Here is a 13,884-nt window from a genome sequence, read left to right as displayed (position 1 = left end):
CTTAAATTTATAAGGTCAGTCACTGATGGTGCCTTTAAAAGCTATATTATGTATATTTGAGCATGTTTATAGATTTCATAGAGACAGTACAAACCAACAAAGTAACTTTTTTTGAAGATTCGTATTTGCCAGTAGACTAAGCATCAATGTATAAAAAAAAAAGAGAAAAAATGAATGTCTTAAAATGGATTTTGTATTATAATTGTAGGCAAAAACTTTTGTGGTTTTAATGTGTGAAACAAAAATGATTGAAGTAATATAATACTAATTAGCTAATATAAGTTTGTATACTGGGAATTGCTCAAACCATTAATTCAAAAACATTTTTTTTAAGGGAAAATTGATAATATATTGCAAGTTCGACTTCACCTAGCTATATTTAGATATAGACCTTTAAAATAAGATTTACGGTACTATATTTTAAACAACAGTCTTTTAATTTCTAAATGAGATAGGGCAATACCCATTTAATTCCTGTCTACAAATTGGATGATTTCAGCAATCAGTATATAAAGTCAATTCAAGTTGACCAATGCGACTTTCATTACAAAAAAGTATGGACAAAGTTAGTTTGGTAAACTATTCCCCACACTCTCTCCCCATATATATAACTTTCTTGTTTCTTATCTTCTTGTTAACGGTGACATTTGATGTATTTTTGTATGGCTGATTGTACACAATGAAAATGAAGTAAGCAGCTAAAGGTCACTATTCCACCTTTGATAATGAGCAAAACTCACTGTATATATAGTATTGACTATAAATATATATATATATATATATATTACAAACAAACAAAAACGCTTTTAAAACAAAATCTACTTTAATTCATGTTATTTGTCTGCAGAAATATATGTGATGGAAACATATGAATTAAAAATAACAAGCTAAGTACATTCAGCTGAAATTAGACGGTGACAAAAATTTCACAACCAGTAATGTTAAGCACAATACACTCCTAATAACCTCCAGTAAAAAATAAATAAACAGTTACCCTTAATAAACAGTACCCTTTCAACAATTTATTAAATAACTGAACAAATAGACATTATAACAAGAGGCTCTCAAGAGCCTGAATCGCTCACCTTAATTCTTTTGGTTAAATCTCTCATCAATGATTATTTTGGCTTTTCAATTTATTTAAATGTTTTTTGGATCGTCCTATTTTCTTCAAAAGCCAAAAAAAATAATCATTTTCTCCTATGTTCTATTTTAGCCATAGGAGCTATGTTTCTTGACATACAAGGAAATAAAATATAAAATTTATACTAGATACTCTGAAACTCATTTAGCCTAAGTTTGGCTGAAATTGATACAGCAGTTTCAAAGGAGAAGATTTTTTAAAGTAAGTCAACATGATGAACAAATTGTGAAAAAGTCTTTAAAGGGCAATAACTCCTTAAGGGGTCAATTGACAATTTTGGTCAAATTGACTTAATTGAAGATCTTACTTTGCTGAACATTATTGCTGTTTACAGTTTATTTCTATCTATAATTATATTCAAGATAATAAACAAAAACAGCAAAATTTCCTTAAAATTATCAATTCAGGGGCAGCAACCCAACAACAGGTTGTCTGATTCATCTGAAAATTTCAGGGCAGATAGAAATTGACCTGATAAACAATATTACTCACGTCAGATTTGCTCTAAATGCTTTAGTTTTTGAGTTATAAGCCAAAAACTGCATTTGACCCCTATGTTCTATTTTTAGCAATGGTGACCATGTTTGTTGATAGATCATAACTTCGGATACAATTTACAAACTAGATACCCTAAGGAACATTCAGTTAAAGTTTGGAAGTATTTGGCCCAGTAGTTTCAGAGGAGAAGATTTTTGTAAAAGATTACTAAGATTTACGAAAAATGGTTAAAAATTGACTATAAAGGGCAATAACTCCTAAAGGGGTCAACTGACCATTTCCGTCATGTTGACTTACTTGTAAATCTTACTTTGCTGAACATTATTCCTGTTTACAGTTTATCTCTATCTATAATTATATTCAAGATAATAACCAAAAACAGCAAAATTTCCTTAAAATTACCAATTCAAGGGCAGCAACCCAACAACAGGTTGTCTGATTCATCTGAAAATTTCAGGGCAGATAGATCTTGACCTGATAAACAATAATACTCCATGTCAGATTTGCTATAAATGCTTTGGTTTTTGAGTTATAAGCCAAAAACTGCATTTGACCCCTATGTTCTATTTTTAGCAATGGCGACCATGTTTGTTGATAGATCAAAACTTCGGATACAATTTTTAAATTAGATACCCTAAGGAACATTCAGTTAAAGTTTGAAAGTATTTGGCCTAGTAGTTTCAGAGGAGAAGATTCTTGAAATAGTTTACGACGACAGACGAAGACAGACGACAGACGACGGACGACGACGGACGCCAAGTGATGGCATAAGCTCACTTGTCCCTTCGGGACAGGTGAGCTAAAAAGCTTCAACCATGCTTGCATGACCTGCTACGTATATATATACCCATACATTGTATTTTAAATATTATTTTTACCACTATCAAAAAATATCAGTAAGTCGTTCAGTTCACAAAACAAATAGAGAACTGTAATGTTGATCTTGGTACCCAGGTTACAGTTTATAAACCATCTACATTGTAATAAATATTTCAACATATAAAAGTCTTAACCAGTGGCGGATCCAGCGGGGTTCCGGGGTTTGAACACCCTCTTTTTTTTTTTTGACGATCAATGCATTTGAATGGGAACATGTAGTTGGAACCCAACCCCACCCCACCACTCGTCCTGGGTTAGGAACCTCCCCTTTTTAAAATGGCTGGATCCGCCCCCCGACTGTATAAAAAATTAAAATGCCATTAATTAAAGTGAAATAAACAAAGAAATATATCCAATACTTACAGGTGTATATTCAATGAAAACTTTGTAGACGATTTAGAAATACAGGAGTTGTGAAGGAAATGACTCGCTACAGTCATGGGTTTTTTCAGAAAATTAAAATCCAATTTCATAAATATTTAAAAGGATGTATACACCATATACACTCGGGGTAGACGTCAGGTAAACACTGAGGCTCCTTCATCCATGAAAACAGTTCTTTATCTAACAATTACATCTTAGAAAAACAAACCTTAAGTTTATCTAAAATAGAGAAATTTGAGGCTCAATTTCTCAGATTTCTGACCACTAAAGTATCTCCGTTCATCCTTTCCAAATACAATGAATATTTACATACCTGAATTTAAATTATCACAAAAACTACGCTTTAGTATTTCCCAATAATCATAATCAGTCAACTGTAGCTAAAAACAAATATAAATATTTTAAACGGCAAAACCTTATCAATTAAAAAATCTTAAAACCAACTTTTAAAAGATTAAAAATTGAAGTATCAGCTCTACATCGATCAGTTGGAAATAAAAATAAAATCAACTGTAAATGTTCAATAAACTTTAAAATCTGAGAATGTGAAATATAATCATTGATTCTCTTATGGATTGTTTAATCTGAAGGGATAAGAAACTATGTGGTGGTTAACTTGACAATGTTGGAATAATCTGAACATATTGGTTGGTGAAGAGTTATCTCCCATCAATAAATATAATAATTATTTCATAACCCAAATAAATTCATTTGTTATTTTCTGCTACCCCACAATGGGAGAGTTGATTCCAGGGGGAAAGGGGGAGGTGTTTTATTGTAAATATCATAGTCCATCAAAATCAGCAATGTTTTGCACAGTTGTAAATTTCTTACATTTAAAACCTTTCCTCAATATTGTTTTAATAAAGTTTCTGCAAATGTATTTCCCAATTTTTGCCACATATTTTGTAAGAAATTATTTTCTATTGCTTGGCAAAAAGAATTGGAAATTCTCCCCACTAAATTCAAATTCCAGTTCTAATGTGGGTAACAATTCTGGAAACATACAAAGACTTTTTTATTTATTTATTTGAAGGAAAAAAACCTGAAGGACGCCTCCGAGTGTGGAAATTTCTCGCTACATTGAAGACCTGTTGGTGACCCTCTGCTGTTGTTTTTTATTTGGTCGGGTTGTTGTCTCTTTGACACATTCCCCATTTTCATTCTCAATTTTATAAAATCAATTTCTAATAACTATTTACAGTAATTAACTTTTTCAAAGGGATTCATATAAATCCTTGGTAATTTTCACTTTTGAAGTACAGCAAATCCAGTAACAGGTAGTTTGAATTCATTGTGCAGAAACAAAACAAATAGCCATAACATTCAATTTTGTGTTAAATTATCTCCCCTTAATCTGAACAGACTCCTCTTGTTATGGAAAGGATCAATTTTCACTTTTAAATGTTTTTCAATGGAAAATTTTGGTTACCATGATAGCAGATCAATAAAACCTAATGTAAACCTTAACACCGCAGTGAATTTACGAGATTTAGTTATTTTAATAAATAATAAAATATGATATTGAAAATTGCCAATTTTTTAATTTCATCTTCCAATATTTTGTTTTAATCTTTTGGAAGATCATATTATGCATGAGAAACCATTTCTCATTATTTCATAAAGTTGCAATGGAATTGTTTTTTTGATCATTAAAAATAATTTAAGCCATTTATAATTCTCTGTACCAATAAATCGTATCTATTCCACTGACATAGAATGATTTAGAATGAGTTCAGATAACTCAAAATGTGAATCTCAAGGGATGATATGATGTTATATTCAATATGCTGTCAATATGTAATAATATTGTGTAAAACTGAATTAGAATCAAAATTACTTTATCAATATTGTCATTTAAAACAAATCATTTAAACTTTAATTGTTTTTGAGAAACAAAATAACATAGTTCCCTTCTTACAGTCACGCCCACTTAGATATGAAATCAGAGAAATCCTAATGTTGAACAGTCTGATATAGAAATATCAATGTTGATGTGTTATTCTATTTAGAATTTTAGGACTTATATAATTGATAAATAAATCTACCTACATGTACTGTTGCTCACCTAGTTCTATGTAAATGCAAAATGCAAAAAATTATATCCAAGGGCAATAACTCCAATAAGGAGCCATCTGAAAATTTCCTCCATACGGCCTTCAATGAAGATTTAGTCTGGCTGATATTTTTTTCATATTTAAGGTTCTATCTATATATCATAATATTTAATATTTAAGTCAGAAATGCAAAAAAATGGGAAAAATTGTCATCATTAGCAGTGATCAAAGGGCAATAACTCTAATAAGAAATTGACTGACCATTTCAACCAAACGTACTTATTCATACATCTTGTCTTGCTGTCTAGTTTCTGATCTTTTTGGCAACTTAAAGAATTTGCTCCATTTATTATACATTGTAGTACCAATTCAAGATTTAAAGTTTAAATATGATGGAAAAATAGCTTGTGAAATTATTGTTCGTTATAGGTAAGGTAAATACACGGTCAATAGTAAGAGTCTTACATCTTACACAACTTCCCTTATCTACAATCACACATAACAAACTTAATGCTCAGGTATTTAATAATTCATTATCATATTTATATATCTAAAATCTATGTTTATAAATTGTTTAAAATTGTCAAAACTGTTTTTGTTCTGGTAATTAATTCATTCAGAAGACATAAACCGCTTATAAATAGGCCATGATATTATAGTCATCATTAATATATATATATATATGTATATAAATATTTCTCTAATTCTTCTTCAATTTATCCCTATTAGCACACATTGTATAAAATTTTTAATCAACGTGTGGTTCATTTGATCTCACTTCTTCATTGGTTAAAATTCAATTATGTCTTCGAATTTTCTTGCTTTCCTCTAAATTTCCTATTGTGATGGTATGAAAAAGGTGAACATGCCTGATGATGTCACGTAGAAAGAACACATCTTTTTGCAGATCACTTTGAAAAAAGGAAAATTTTGCCTGCATATTATTTGAAAATCATTACAGAAAATTACCAGATTTCACCACCAAATCTCATGTAATACAATATTTATCCACTCTTTTGACAATTTAACTGACTCTAGTGGATAAATATCGTATCACACTCCATGCAGTGCGTGAGTGGTAGAATCTATATATATATATCTAATAAAATGCGTTAATATATAATTTAACAGCCATAACAAAGTAAAACAATAAAAACAAGTGAAACTGTGAGTTTCTGCTCACTGATGATACCCCCGTCCAAATGTTCAGTAAACAGGAAGTTGTCGAGTGATGAATCTGAAAACGCATCACACAGTATAGCTGACTTATATCAAGCCTGAAACCAAATTTCAGAAATCCTGGTAGTGTAGTTCCTGAGAAAAATGTGACGAAAAATATTCATGGGACGGACAGACTGACTGACAGACTGACGAACTGACGGAAGGACAGACAGAGGTAAAACAGTATACCTCCCTTTTTTTCAAAGCGGGGGTATAAAAATTCTTTTATATTTGTTTATCAAAACACATTGAAAGACATCTTGTCACACTTGGACCATTAAGTGTTTCACCTAGATATTTTTAAATCTATTTTTGAAGGACATGTGTGTACCAAAATATTGATTGATAGACTTTTCCTTTATGCCACTTTCAGCTTTATTTGCTTTTTGGGGTCAGCCAGTTTTTATTGAGCAAAAAGAGAACAAACGACTCTTAACAGGAAAACAGACAATATTATAAAAATAAGAAGATGTGGTATGATTGTCAATGAGACAACTCTCAACAAGAGACCATACGACACAGAAATTACCAACAAAGGTCACTGTACAGCCTTCAACAATGAGCAAAAGCCAGACAATTAAGATTTAAGTCAAACACATCACTGTCCCAGGTTAGGGGAGGGTTGTGATCCTTCTAACATGTTTTACCCCGCCACATTCTGTATTTAGTGCCTGTCACAAGTCAGGAGCCTGTCATTCAGTGGTTGTCATTTGCTGATATGTTACATATTTGTTTTTAGTTCATTTATATTTACATTAATCAAGCTGTTAGTTTTCTTTATTACATTGGTTGACATTTGTCATTTCAGGGCCTTTTATAGCTGACTTTGAGGTATGGACTTTGCTCATTATTGAAGGCCATATAGTTGTTAATTTTTGTGTCATTTGGTCTCTTGTGGAGAGTTGTCTCATTGGCAATCATACCACATCTTCTTTTTTATATACACATGCCCGTAGGCAGAGTTCAGTGTTGACAGGCTAGTGATACAGTAGTAGAAATACTAAGACCACTCGGCCACCAAGTACACATATGTCTTAAGCAACATTTGTTATTAGTTTTATTTGTGACTGCCTCACACAATACTCTACATATCTCTGTGTTAATAAACATGTATTGTAAGACTAGAGACAAAATCAAATCGTCATTCAATAAATATATAAATTTCAAAATAAATTAATTCTTGTCTGATCATCTAATCATTATGACTTTTGAGACATCAAATAGATATTTAGAAAATCAAAATGAATTCAGTTATTAATAAAAGAAGAAGGAAAATTCCAATGGAAGACTTAATTATCAACTGAGATATTTTTTGATGAACAGTACTGGGCAATGTTTCAAAAATATAAAAATAATATTAAGAATGGTTCATTCATCATGCAGTTACCATGATTTCCATAGCTAGCAGTTTAATTTTAATCAAAACAATCAGTGACTAGAATTTACTTGTTTTTCAAGTTAATTGAAAATCTCTAAATTATTTGCCTTTGATATTTCAATTAATTCTATACATTAAAAAAAACACATTTACAAGCAACTTTATGTATTTCCTATCAAAATATCACCAAATTCAACATAATTTACCAAACAATACATAATCATTCCGTCAAAAGCAATCAATTCAATGACCAAATAAAATCTGACTAAGTTAATAAAATAACACAACACTCAGAGGCGGATTTAGGGGGGGGGGGCCCTTTTTGGGAAAAAATTTGGTTGCTTATATAGGGAATCACTGAAGCGTGACTGGAGCGGGCCCCCTCTTAGGTCAGTCAGTGGGCCCCCATGCACTTATGAAAATTTCTGGATCCGCCACTGTAGTGTGATCTGGACCAAGGAATATAATAAATTGATATCAACACATATATATTTACAGGAATTTAAACATTTGTTTGGTTTTTAATGTGTAGCTTTTATATAGTTTTATTCACTGGTTCATAGAACAATAGAGTAATAACATGATTTAAATGAAACCCCAAACAAACCATCATATACATCTAGGTAGAAATTTATTAATTTTATTGTAATTTTTAAAAAAAGTACAAAAATGTGAGCTTAATTTTCTAGGCAAATATACAAACTGTGAAACAAATGTATGTGTATCTGAATGCAAGTTCTTATTATTGCGATACATAACCCAGTTGCATTATTTGCATAAATAAAATCCTTGCAATAATTTCTGAATATACAGTAATCAAACTTGAGATTTCTAACATGTTTCCTTCAACAACAAGGACTACACTCTTGAATTTTAAGTTTTAACGAATACATTTTGTACTAAATATTTGGGCACAAAAATTGTAAAGTTTATATAGGTTGACACAGGATTTTAGTTTTATAAATACAAGAAGATGAGGTACATGTGCCAATAAGACATTAGTCTCCATCCAAGTCACAATTTGTGAAAGTAAATCATTGTCAAAGTAAGGCCTTCAACACGGAGCCTTGGCTCACACCGAACAGCAATCTATAACGGGCCCAAAAAAAGGACTAACTAGTGTAAAACCACTTTATCAACTTTGCATGTTTTACTGTACAAATATAAACATGAATACTTACTATCGGTAGTGTTGCATCAATATATATATACTCTGAGACTCAATATTCCTCTTCAGCTTAGTTACATTGTAAACATCCAATACATGAAAAACTACCATCACTGTAAACAAATAAAAAATATATTAAACACATTCAAATATAAACAAACCAAACAGGAAAATACATGTACCTTAGAGACAGGAAACAGATTACTGTTGTACAGTCTACTTTTTATTTCACCTAATTACATGTACATGTTTTTATTTATTGACATCTAGATCTACATTTGTACATTATTAATATAATATGTATGTTTTTAAATAGTCATGCATTACATACTTTAATAGAGAGGGTAAAGTGGCAAATAGAATCTTCCCCATAATAAAGTTTGTCCAAGATGCATCAACGGGCACACATTATCTTTTAACATATTAGTAAAATAAACATCAGGAGCCTGTAATTCAGTGATTGTCGTTTGTTTATGTGTTACATATTTGTTTTTCGTTCATTTTTTATATAAATAAGGCCGTTAGTTTTCTCGTTTGAATTGTTTTACATTGTCTTATCGGGGCCTTTTATAGCGGACTATGCGGTATGGGCTTTGCTCATTGTTGAAGGCCGTATAGTGACCTATATTTGTTAATGTCTGTCTGTTATGGACATTTGTTTCATTGGCAATCATACCACATCTTTTTTATATTTAATTCTGGATTGAATTATTTTAAATTTTTCATTTGGGGCCTTATTTAGCTGGCTTTATAGAGTGGGTTTTACTTATTGTTAATGACCCTCATAGATGACCTATAGTTGTTAATTTCTATGTCATTTGGTCTCCGATGGAGAATTGTCTCATTGGCAATCATACCTCACTTTATATTCATTGTAAGCAAATTTGTCTTTAATATCAAAAACTATTTTCTAAAATCACCTTTCTTAAGAAAATAATAATTAAGTGTTTGATGATTTATATTTGATTTATGGGGGTAACATCACATATAAACCCTCAATGAAAAGTACTGAAAAGCCATGCATCTAGTTTTGAGTCAGAGAATCATGAAGTTAACTGAACAAAAGTTGGCCAGCCACTGCTTCAATAGAAATGTGCACATTTAATTCATTTAAGTTAAAGACAAAACAAGGAAATAATAAATCAATGAATGTAACTACAGAAACAGTACAATTATCAATGATACCACACTAATTGTAGCTAATAATAGTAGAGTTATTTACTTATTATAGTTCTCATGTTAAATATTTGTAAAAAATATTTGCAAAAATATCCACAAGTTATTTCCCTTACAACATATTGGTACAACCAAACACAATGAAATTATGTTCAAACTAAGTTAGTTATTATAATAAAACCAAGGATTTGTATAGATAAAACTTAGTATTAGAATATTTATATTCTTTAATGACTGTAATAAATTTTCTGTCTTTAGACATCAACATAATTAGACCTAAACATGTCTGTCATTTTCTGACTTAGATAAGTCTAAAATTGTAACTACATTTTTATAATAAACAGAGGCAGATTTAGGGGGGGGGGGGGGGGGGGGGGGCCGCCCTCCCCCCCCCCTTTTTTTAAAATGTGGTTGCTTATATAGGGAATCATTGAAGCGTGACTGGAGTGGGCCCCCTCTTAGGTCAGTCAGTGGGCCCCCACTTATGAAAATTTCTGGATCCGCCACTGATAAATACATGTTTTGACTTCTTTAAGTCAAAATCAAAAATCGACTTGTTTTTGTTTGAGCTCTGACTGAATAATAAAACAGTGTGAGCAGGTTATTGAAAAATGTGCACCATTTTTAGGTTATTTTGAATATATACAGAAAAAATAACAGGGGTTAAGAAATCCACTAGCCCGACTCCCGGGACTACAACAGTTAGACATCGGGCAACCAAAACTTGTAACCCAAAATGCCCGACGGACTAGTAACAAAACATTCTTGGCGTTTCTAAAATTGAAAGGGGAAAATCCCATCATCACTTTTCTATCTTATCCCATCAGATTCAACTACGTCTTCTGGGATTCCCAGAATTTGAACTGATTTTGTACAAGTTTTAAAATAGAACAAATAACTCTGAGTGGATCTTGTACTTTCAGTATCGATGTGTTAGTGCAGGGGGTGGTATTGTACATTGCTTATACAATCTGATTTTACCTCCTTCTGATTAATTTATAGCAAAATAAATGTGAATCCCTTTTGACAGCAGAAACCTGACTTTTGTCAGATATAAATTTGAAACATGTGCTGATAATTCTTTTACACAAACGTGATGATGCTATTGTATATGATAAAACCCCTCCAATCCTTTTACATACCCACGTATAGCTGTGGTCAAGACTTCTATCAACCCCGGATTTGGTCAACTCATTATATCAGAATTTTCAGTGAATATTCAATAATCGATTAATTGAATTTATATGCTAATGGAATATTTTTTGCTGATATAAGTTTTGAATATCCAATTAGCAAAAATCTACTGTACAATGCAGTGAATGGATAAAAATTGTTAAGTTAATATAATTCATTGTTATTGCAACAAACTCTGAATTTGTAAGGCCATGGAAGTATTATATTGTCAATATAATACTTCCATGGTAAGGCATACTAGGGCTACCAGGTCAGTTTTGTTGGGCTAGTAGTTCTTCCAACAGGGCTAGTAAAATCTTGCAACCAATTAGCCCTGGGCTAGTGAGCTATAACAAAATTTCTTAACCCCTGAAATATTACAGTCATTCTTTATAATTTGTTTTTAAATTATATCTTTAAGGAGTAAATCATAGAAAACACGTTCATGAAGTCACAAGTCATGGTCACATGACAGACTTACAAATGTAACCGTCTTGCTGCCGATCATATTTTCAAGGTTGCATTTCATATGCTGAAAAATATGACAGTTTGATGTCTGTGACGTAGCATGCCAACAACGACGTCACAACATAATGACTGTTACATTTGGGACCCATTGGAGAAAAAACACTGTTTAATCTTCGGTCTTTTAATTGAAAGAGATACAGCATTGATGAGAAGCTTGCATAAATTTAACCATGGACATATGTGTCCCTCCGGCACTGCAGGTGTGGGCATACGTGTCCCTCCAGCAGCAAGAGGGTTAATGTCCATTAACGTCTGGTAAACAAAAAACTTTCATGCAATCAAAAGACCTGCATTTCATCAAAAATTAAAATATAATCTAGTAAATAATTAGATAACAGTTTGTTTTTAAGACTGTTTAATATCAAACAGTAAAATTTAATGATCTGGTTTAATATCAAACAGTAAAATTTAATGATCTGACATTGATTTCATATAGCCTCAATACTGGGCAATTTTATTTCCATATTCATGAATAATCTAGAATAGGACATGCACACAGTTTTTCATATATTTCTATCTTTAAATTAAAGCTTAAGTTAAAAATTAAACCAAATGGCAAATAACTTGATTAATGGAAATGTATCATCACGTGCACCCTTTTCTTGGTTGAATTTTTAATTTGATAGTCGAATTTAATTTCAATTTACATCCAGATATATCATAAACCAGAATGTGTCGATAGTACATGTACACAATGCTTCACTTGCACCATCATTGTCATGAAATTGGGGTCAAAAATCTAAGTTGACATTTAAATTAAAAAGATCATGTCATAGGGAACACGTGTACTAAGTTTCAAATTGATTGAACTCCAACTTCATTAAAATTACCTTAACCAAAAACTTCAACCTGAAGCAGGACAGACGAACGAACAAACAAACGGAAGAACGCACAGATTAGAGAACATTATACCTCTCTACCACAGTAGGTGCAGCATAAAAATATTGTACCTATCAAAAATAGTTGACTAACTTGACTTTTAAAAGAGGGACGAAAGATACCAAAGGGACAGTCAAACTCATAAATCTAAAACAAACTGACAACGCCATGGCTAAAAATAAAAAAGACAAACAGAAAAACAATAGTACACACGACAGAACATAGAAAACTGAAGAATAAACAACACGAACCCCACCAAAAACTAGGGGTGATCTCAGGTGCTCCGGAAGGGTAAGCAGATCCTGCTCCACATGTGGCACCCGTCGTGTTGCTTAAGTGATTACAAATCCGGTAAATAGTCTAATTCAGTAGGTCATAAGTCAGACATAAATACACGTGTTTGGAAGGTAAAAAGGAATAAAGACAAGTGTCTGTTGTCTAGTGTAGTATGTGCCTTCTTGTAATCTTCAACATATTGAAGTTAAGAAGTATTATACAGGTTGGGGACAACCCACCAAATGGGGAGTAATCATTTCATAGTGCTAATAACTAAATTTTCTAAAAATGGGTCTTTTTAGGTAAAATGGCACAAATTAATAGAAAATAGAACAACTTCTCCCAAAGAATTATATTTTTATGATCGGTTTTAAAAAGTAAGAATCCTTGAAAATGGTCAAATTTTCTGATTTTTCATAGGCTTGTATAGACATATATACACAGAGATTGGCAACTCCGTGAAATCCCGTGAAAGATCGCGGCCCGGGATGAGATTCTCGTCGATAAATATTAGAACATGTAATCAAGTCAGGGATGAAAAACCTCGATAGATAATCAAGAAAAGCAAAGGGAAAATTATTTCAGATCATCTTATAATTTCTTTTTTTTTTTTTTAAATACTTGAAATCGTTATATTCATTTTTATGTATTTATTGAGAAAAATATTTTTTTCTGCATTTCATATAATTTAAAAATTCAAATCTGGTAATGATCAATTGTTATTACAAGAAACTTTTCTTTACCGCATATCTTTGCAATAGTTTGCTCCTTAATTACACAGTGAAATTATGTGTGTCCGATTTTTCGGTAATTAGTCCCTTAGAGTTGTGACTGTTGATTCACAGGTGTGCGATTACGCAATTTATTGCCCTGCGATCACCTGAATTTTGCCGGAGGTGAAGTTCTATATGGATTATTACTTGGTAATTGTTTTTAAAACTTGACAAATTCTGACATATTATTTTAACCATGACCAGAACTTTATTTTAACAGAAGCACTGGCCAATACTTTAGTATTCAATCAGGAAAACAAAAAGTCTTTTAACATGTCAAAAAAAGAAATGAAGCAACTTTTTCATATATAAAAAATATGTAGCCAGTAGAATTTTGTATCGTGAGAAAC

This window comes from Mytilus edulis, chromosome 6 (assembly GCF_963676685.1).
Source record: "Mytilus edulis chromosome 6, xbMytEdul2.2, whole genome shotgun sequence".
NCBI classification, from domain to species: domain Eukaryota; kingdom Metazoa; phylum Mollusca; class Bivalvia; order Mytilida; family Mytilidae; genus Mytilus; species Mytilus edulis.
This window is presented reverse-complemented; position numbering follows the sequence as displayed.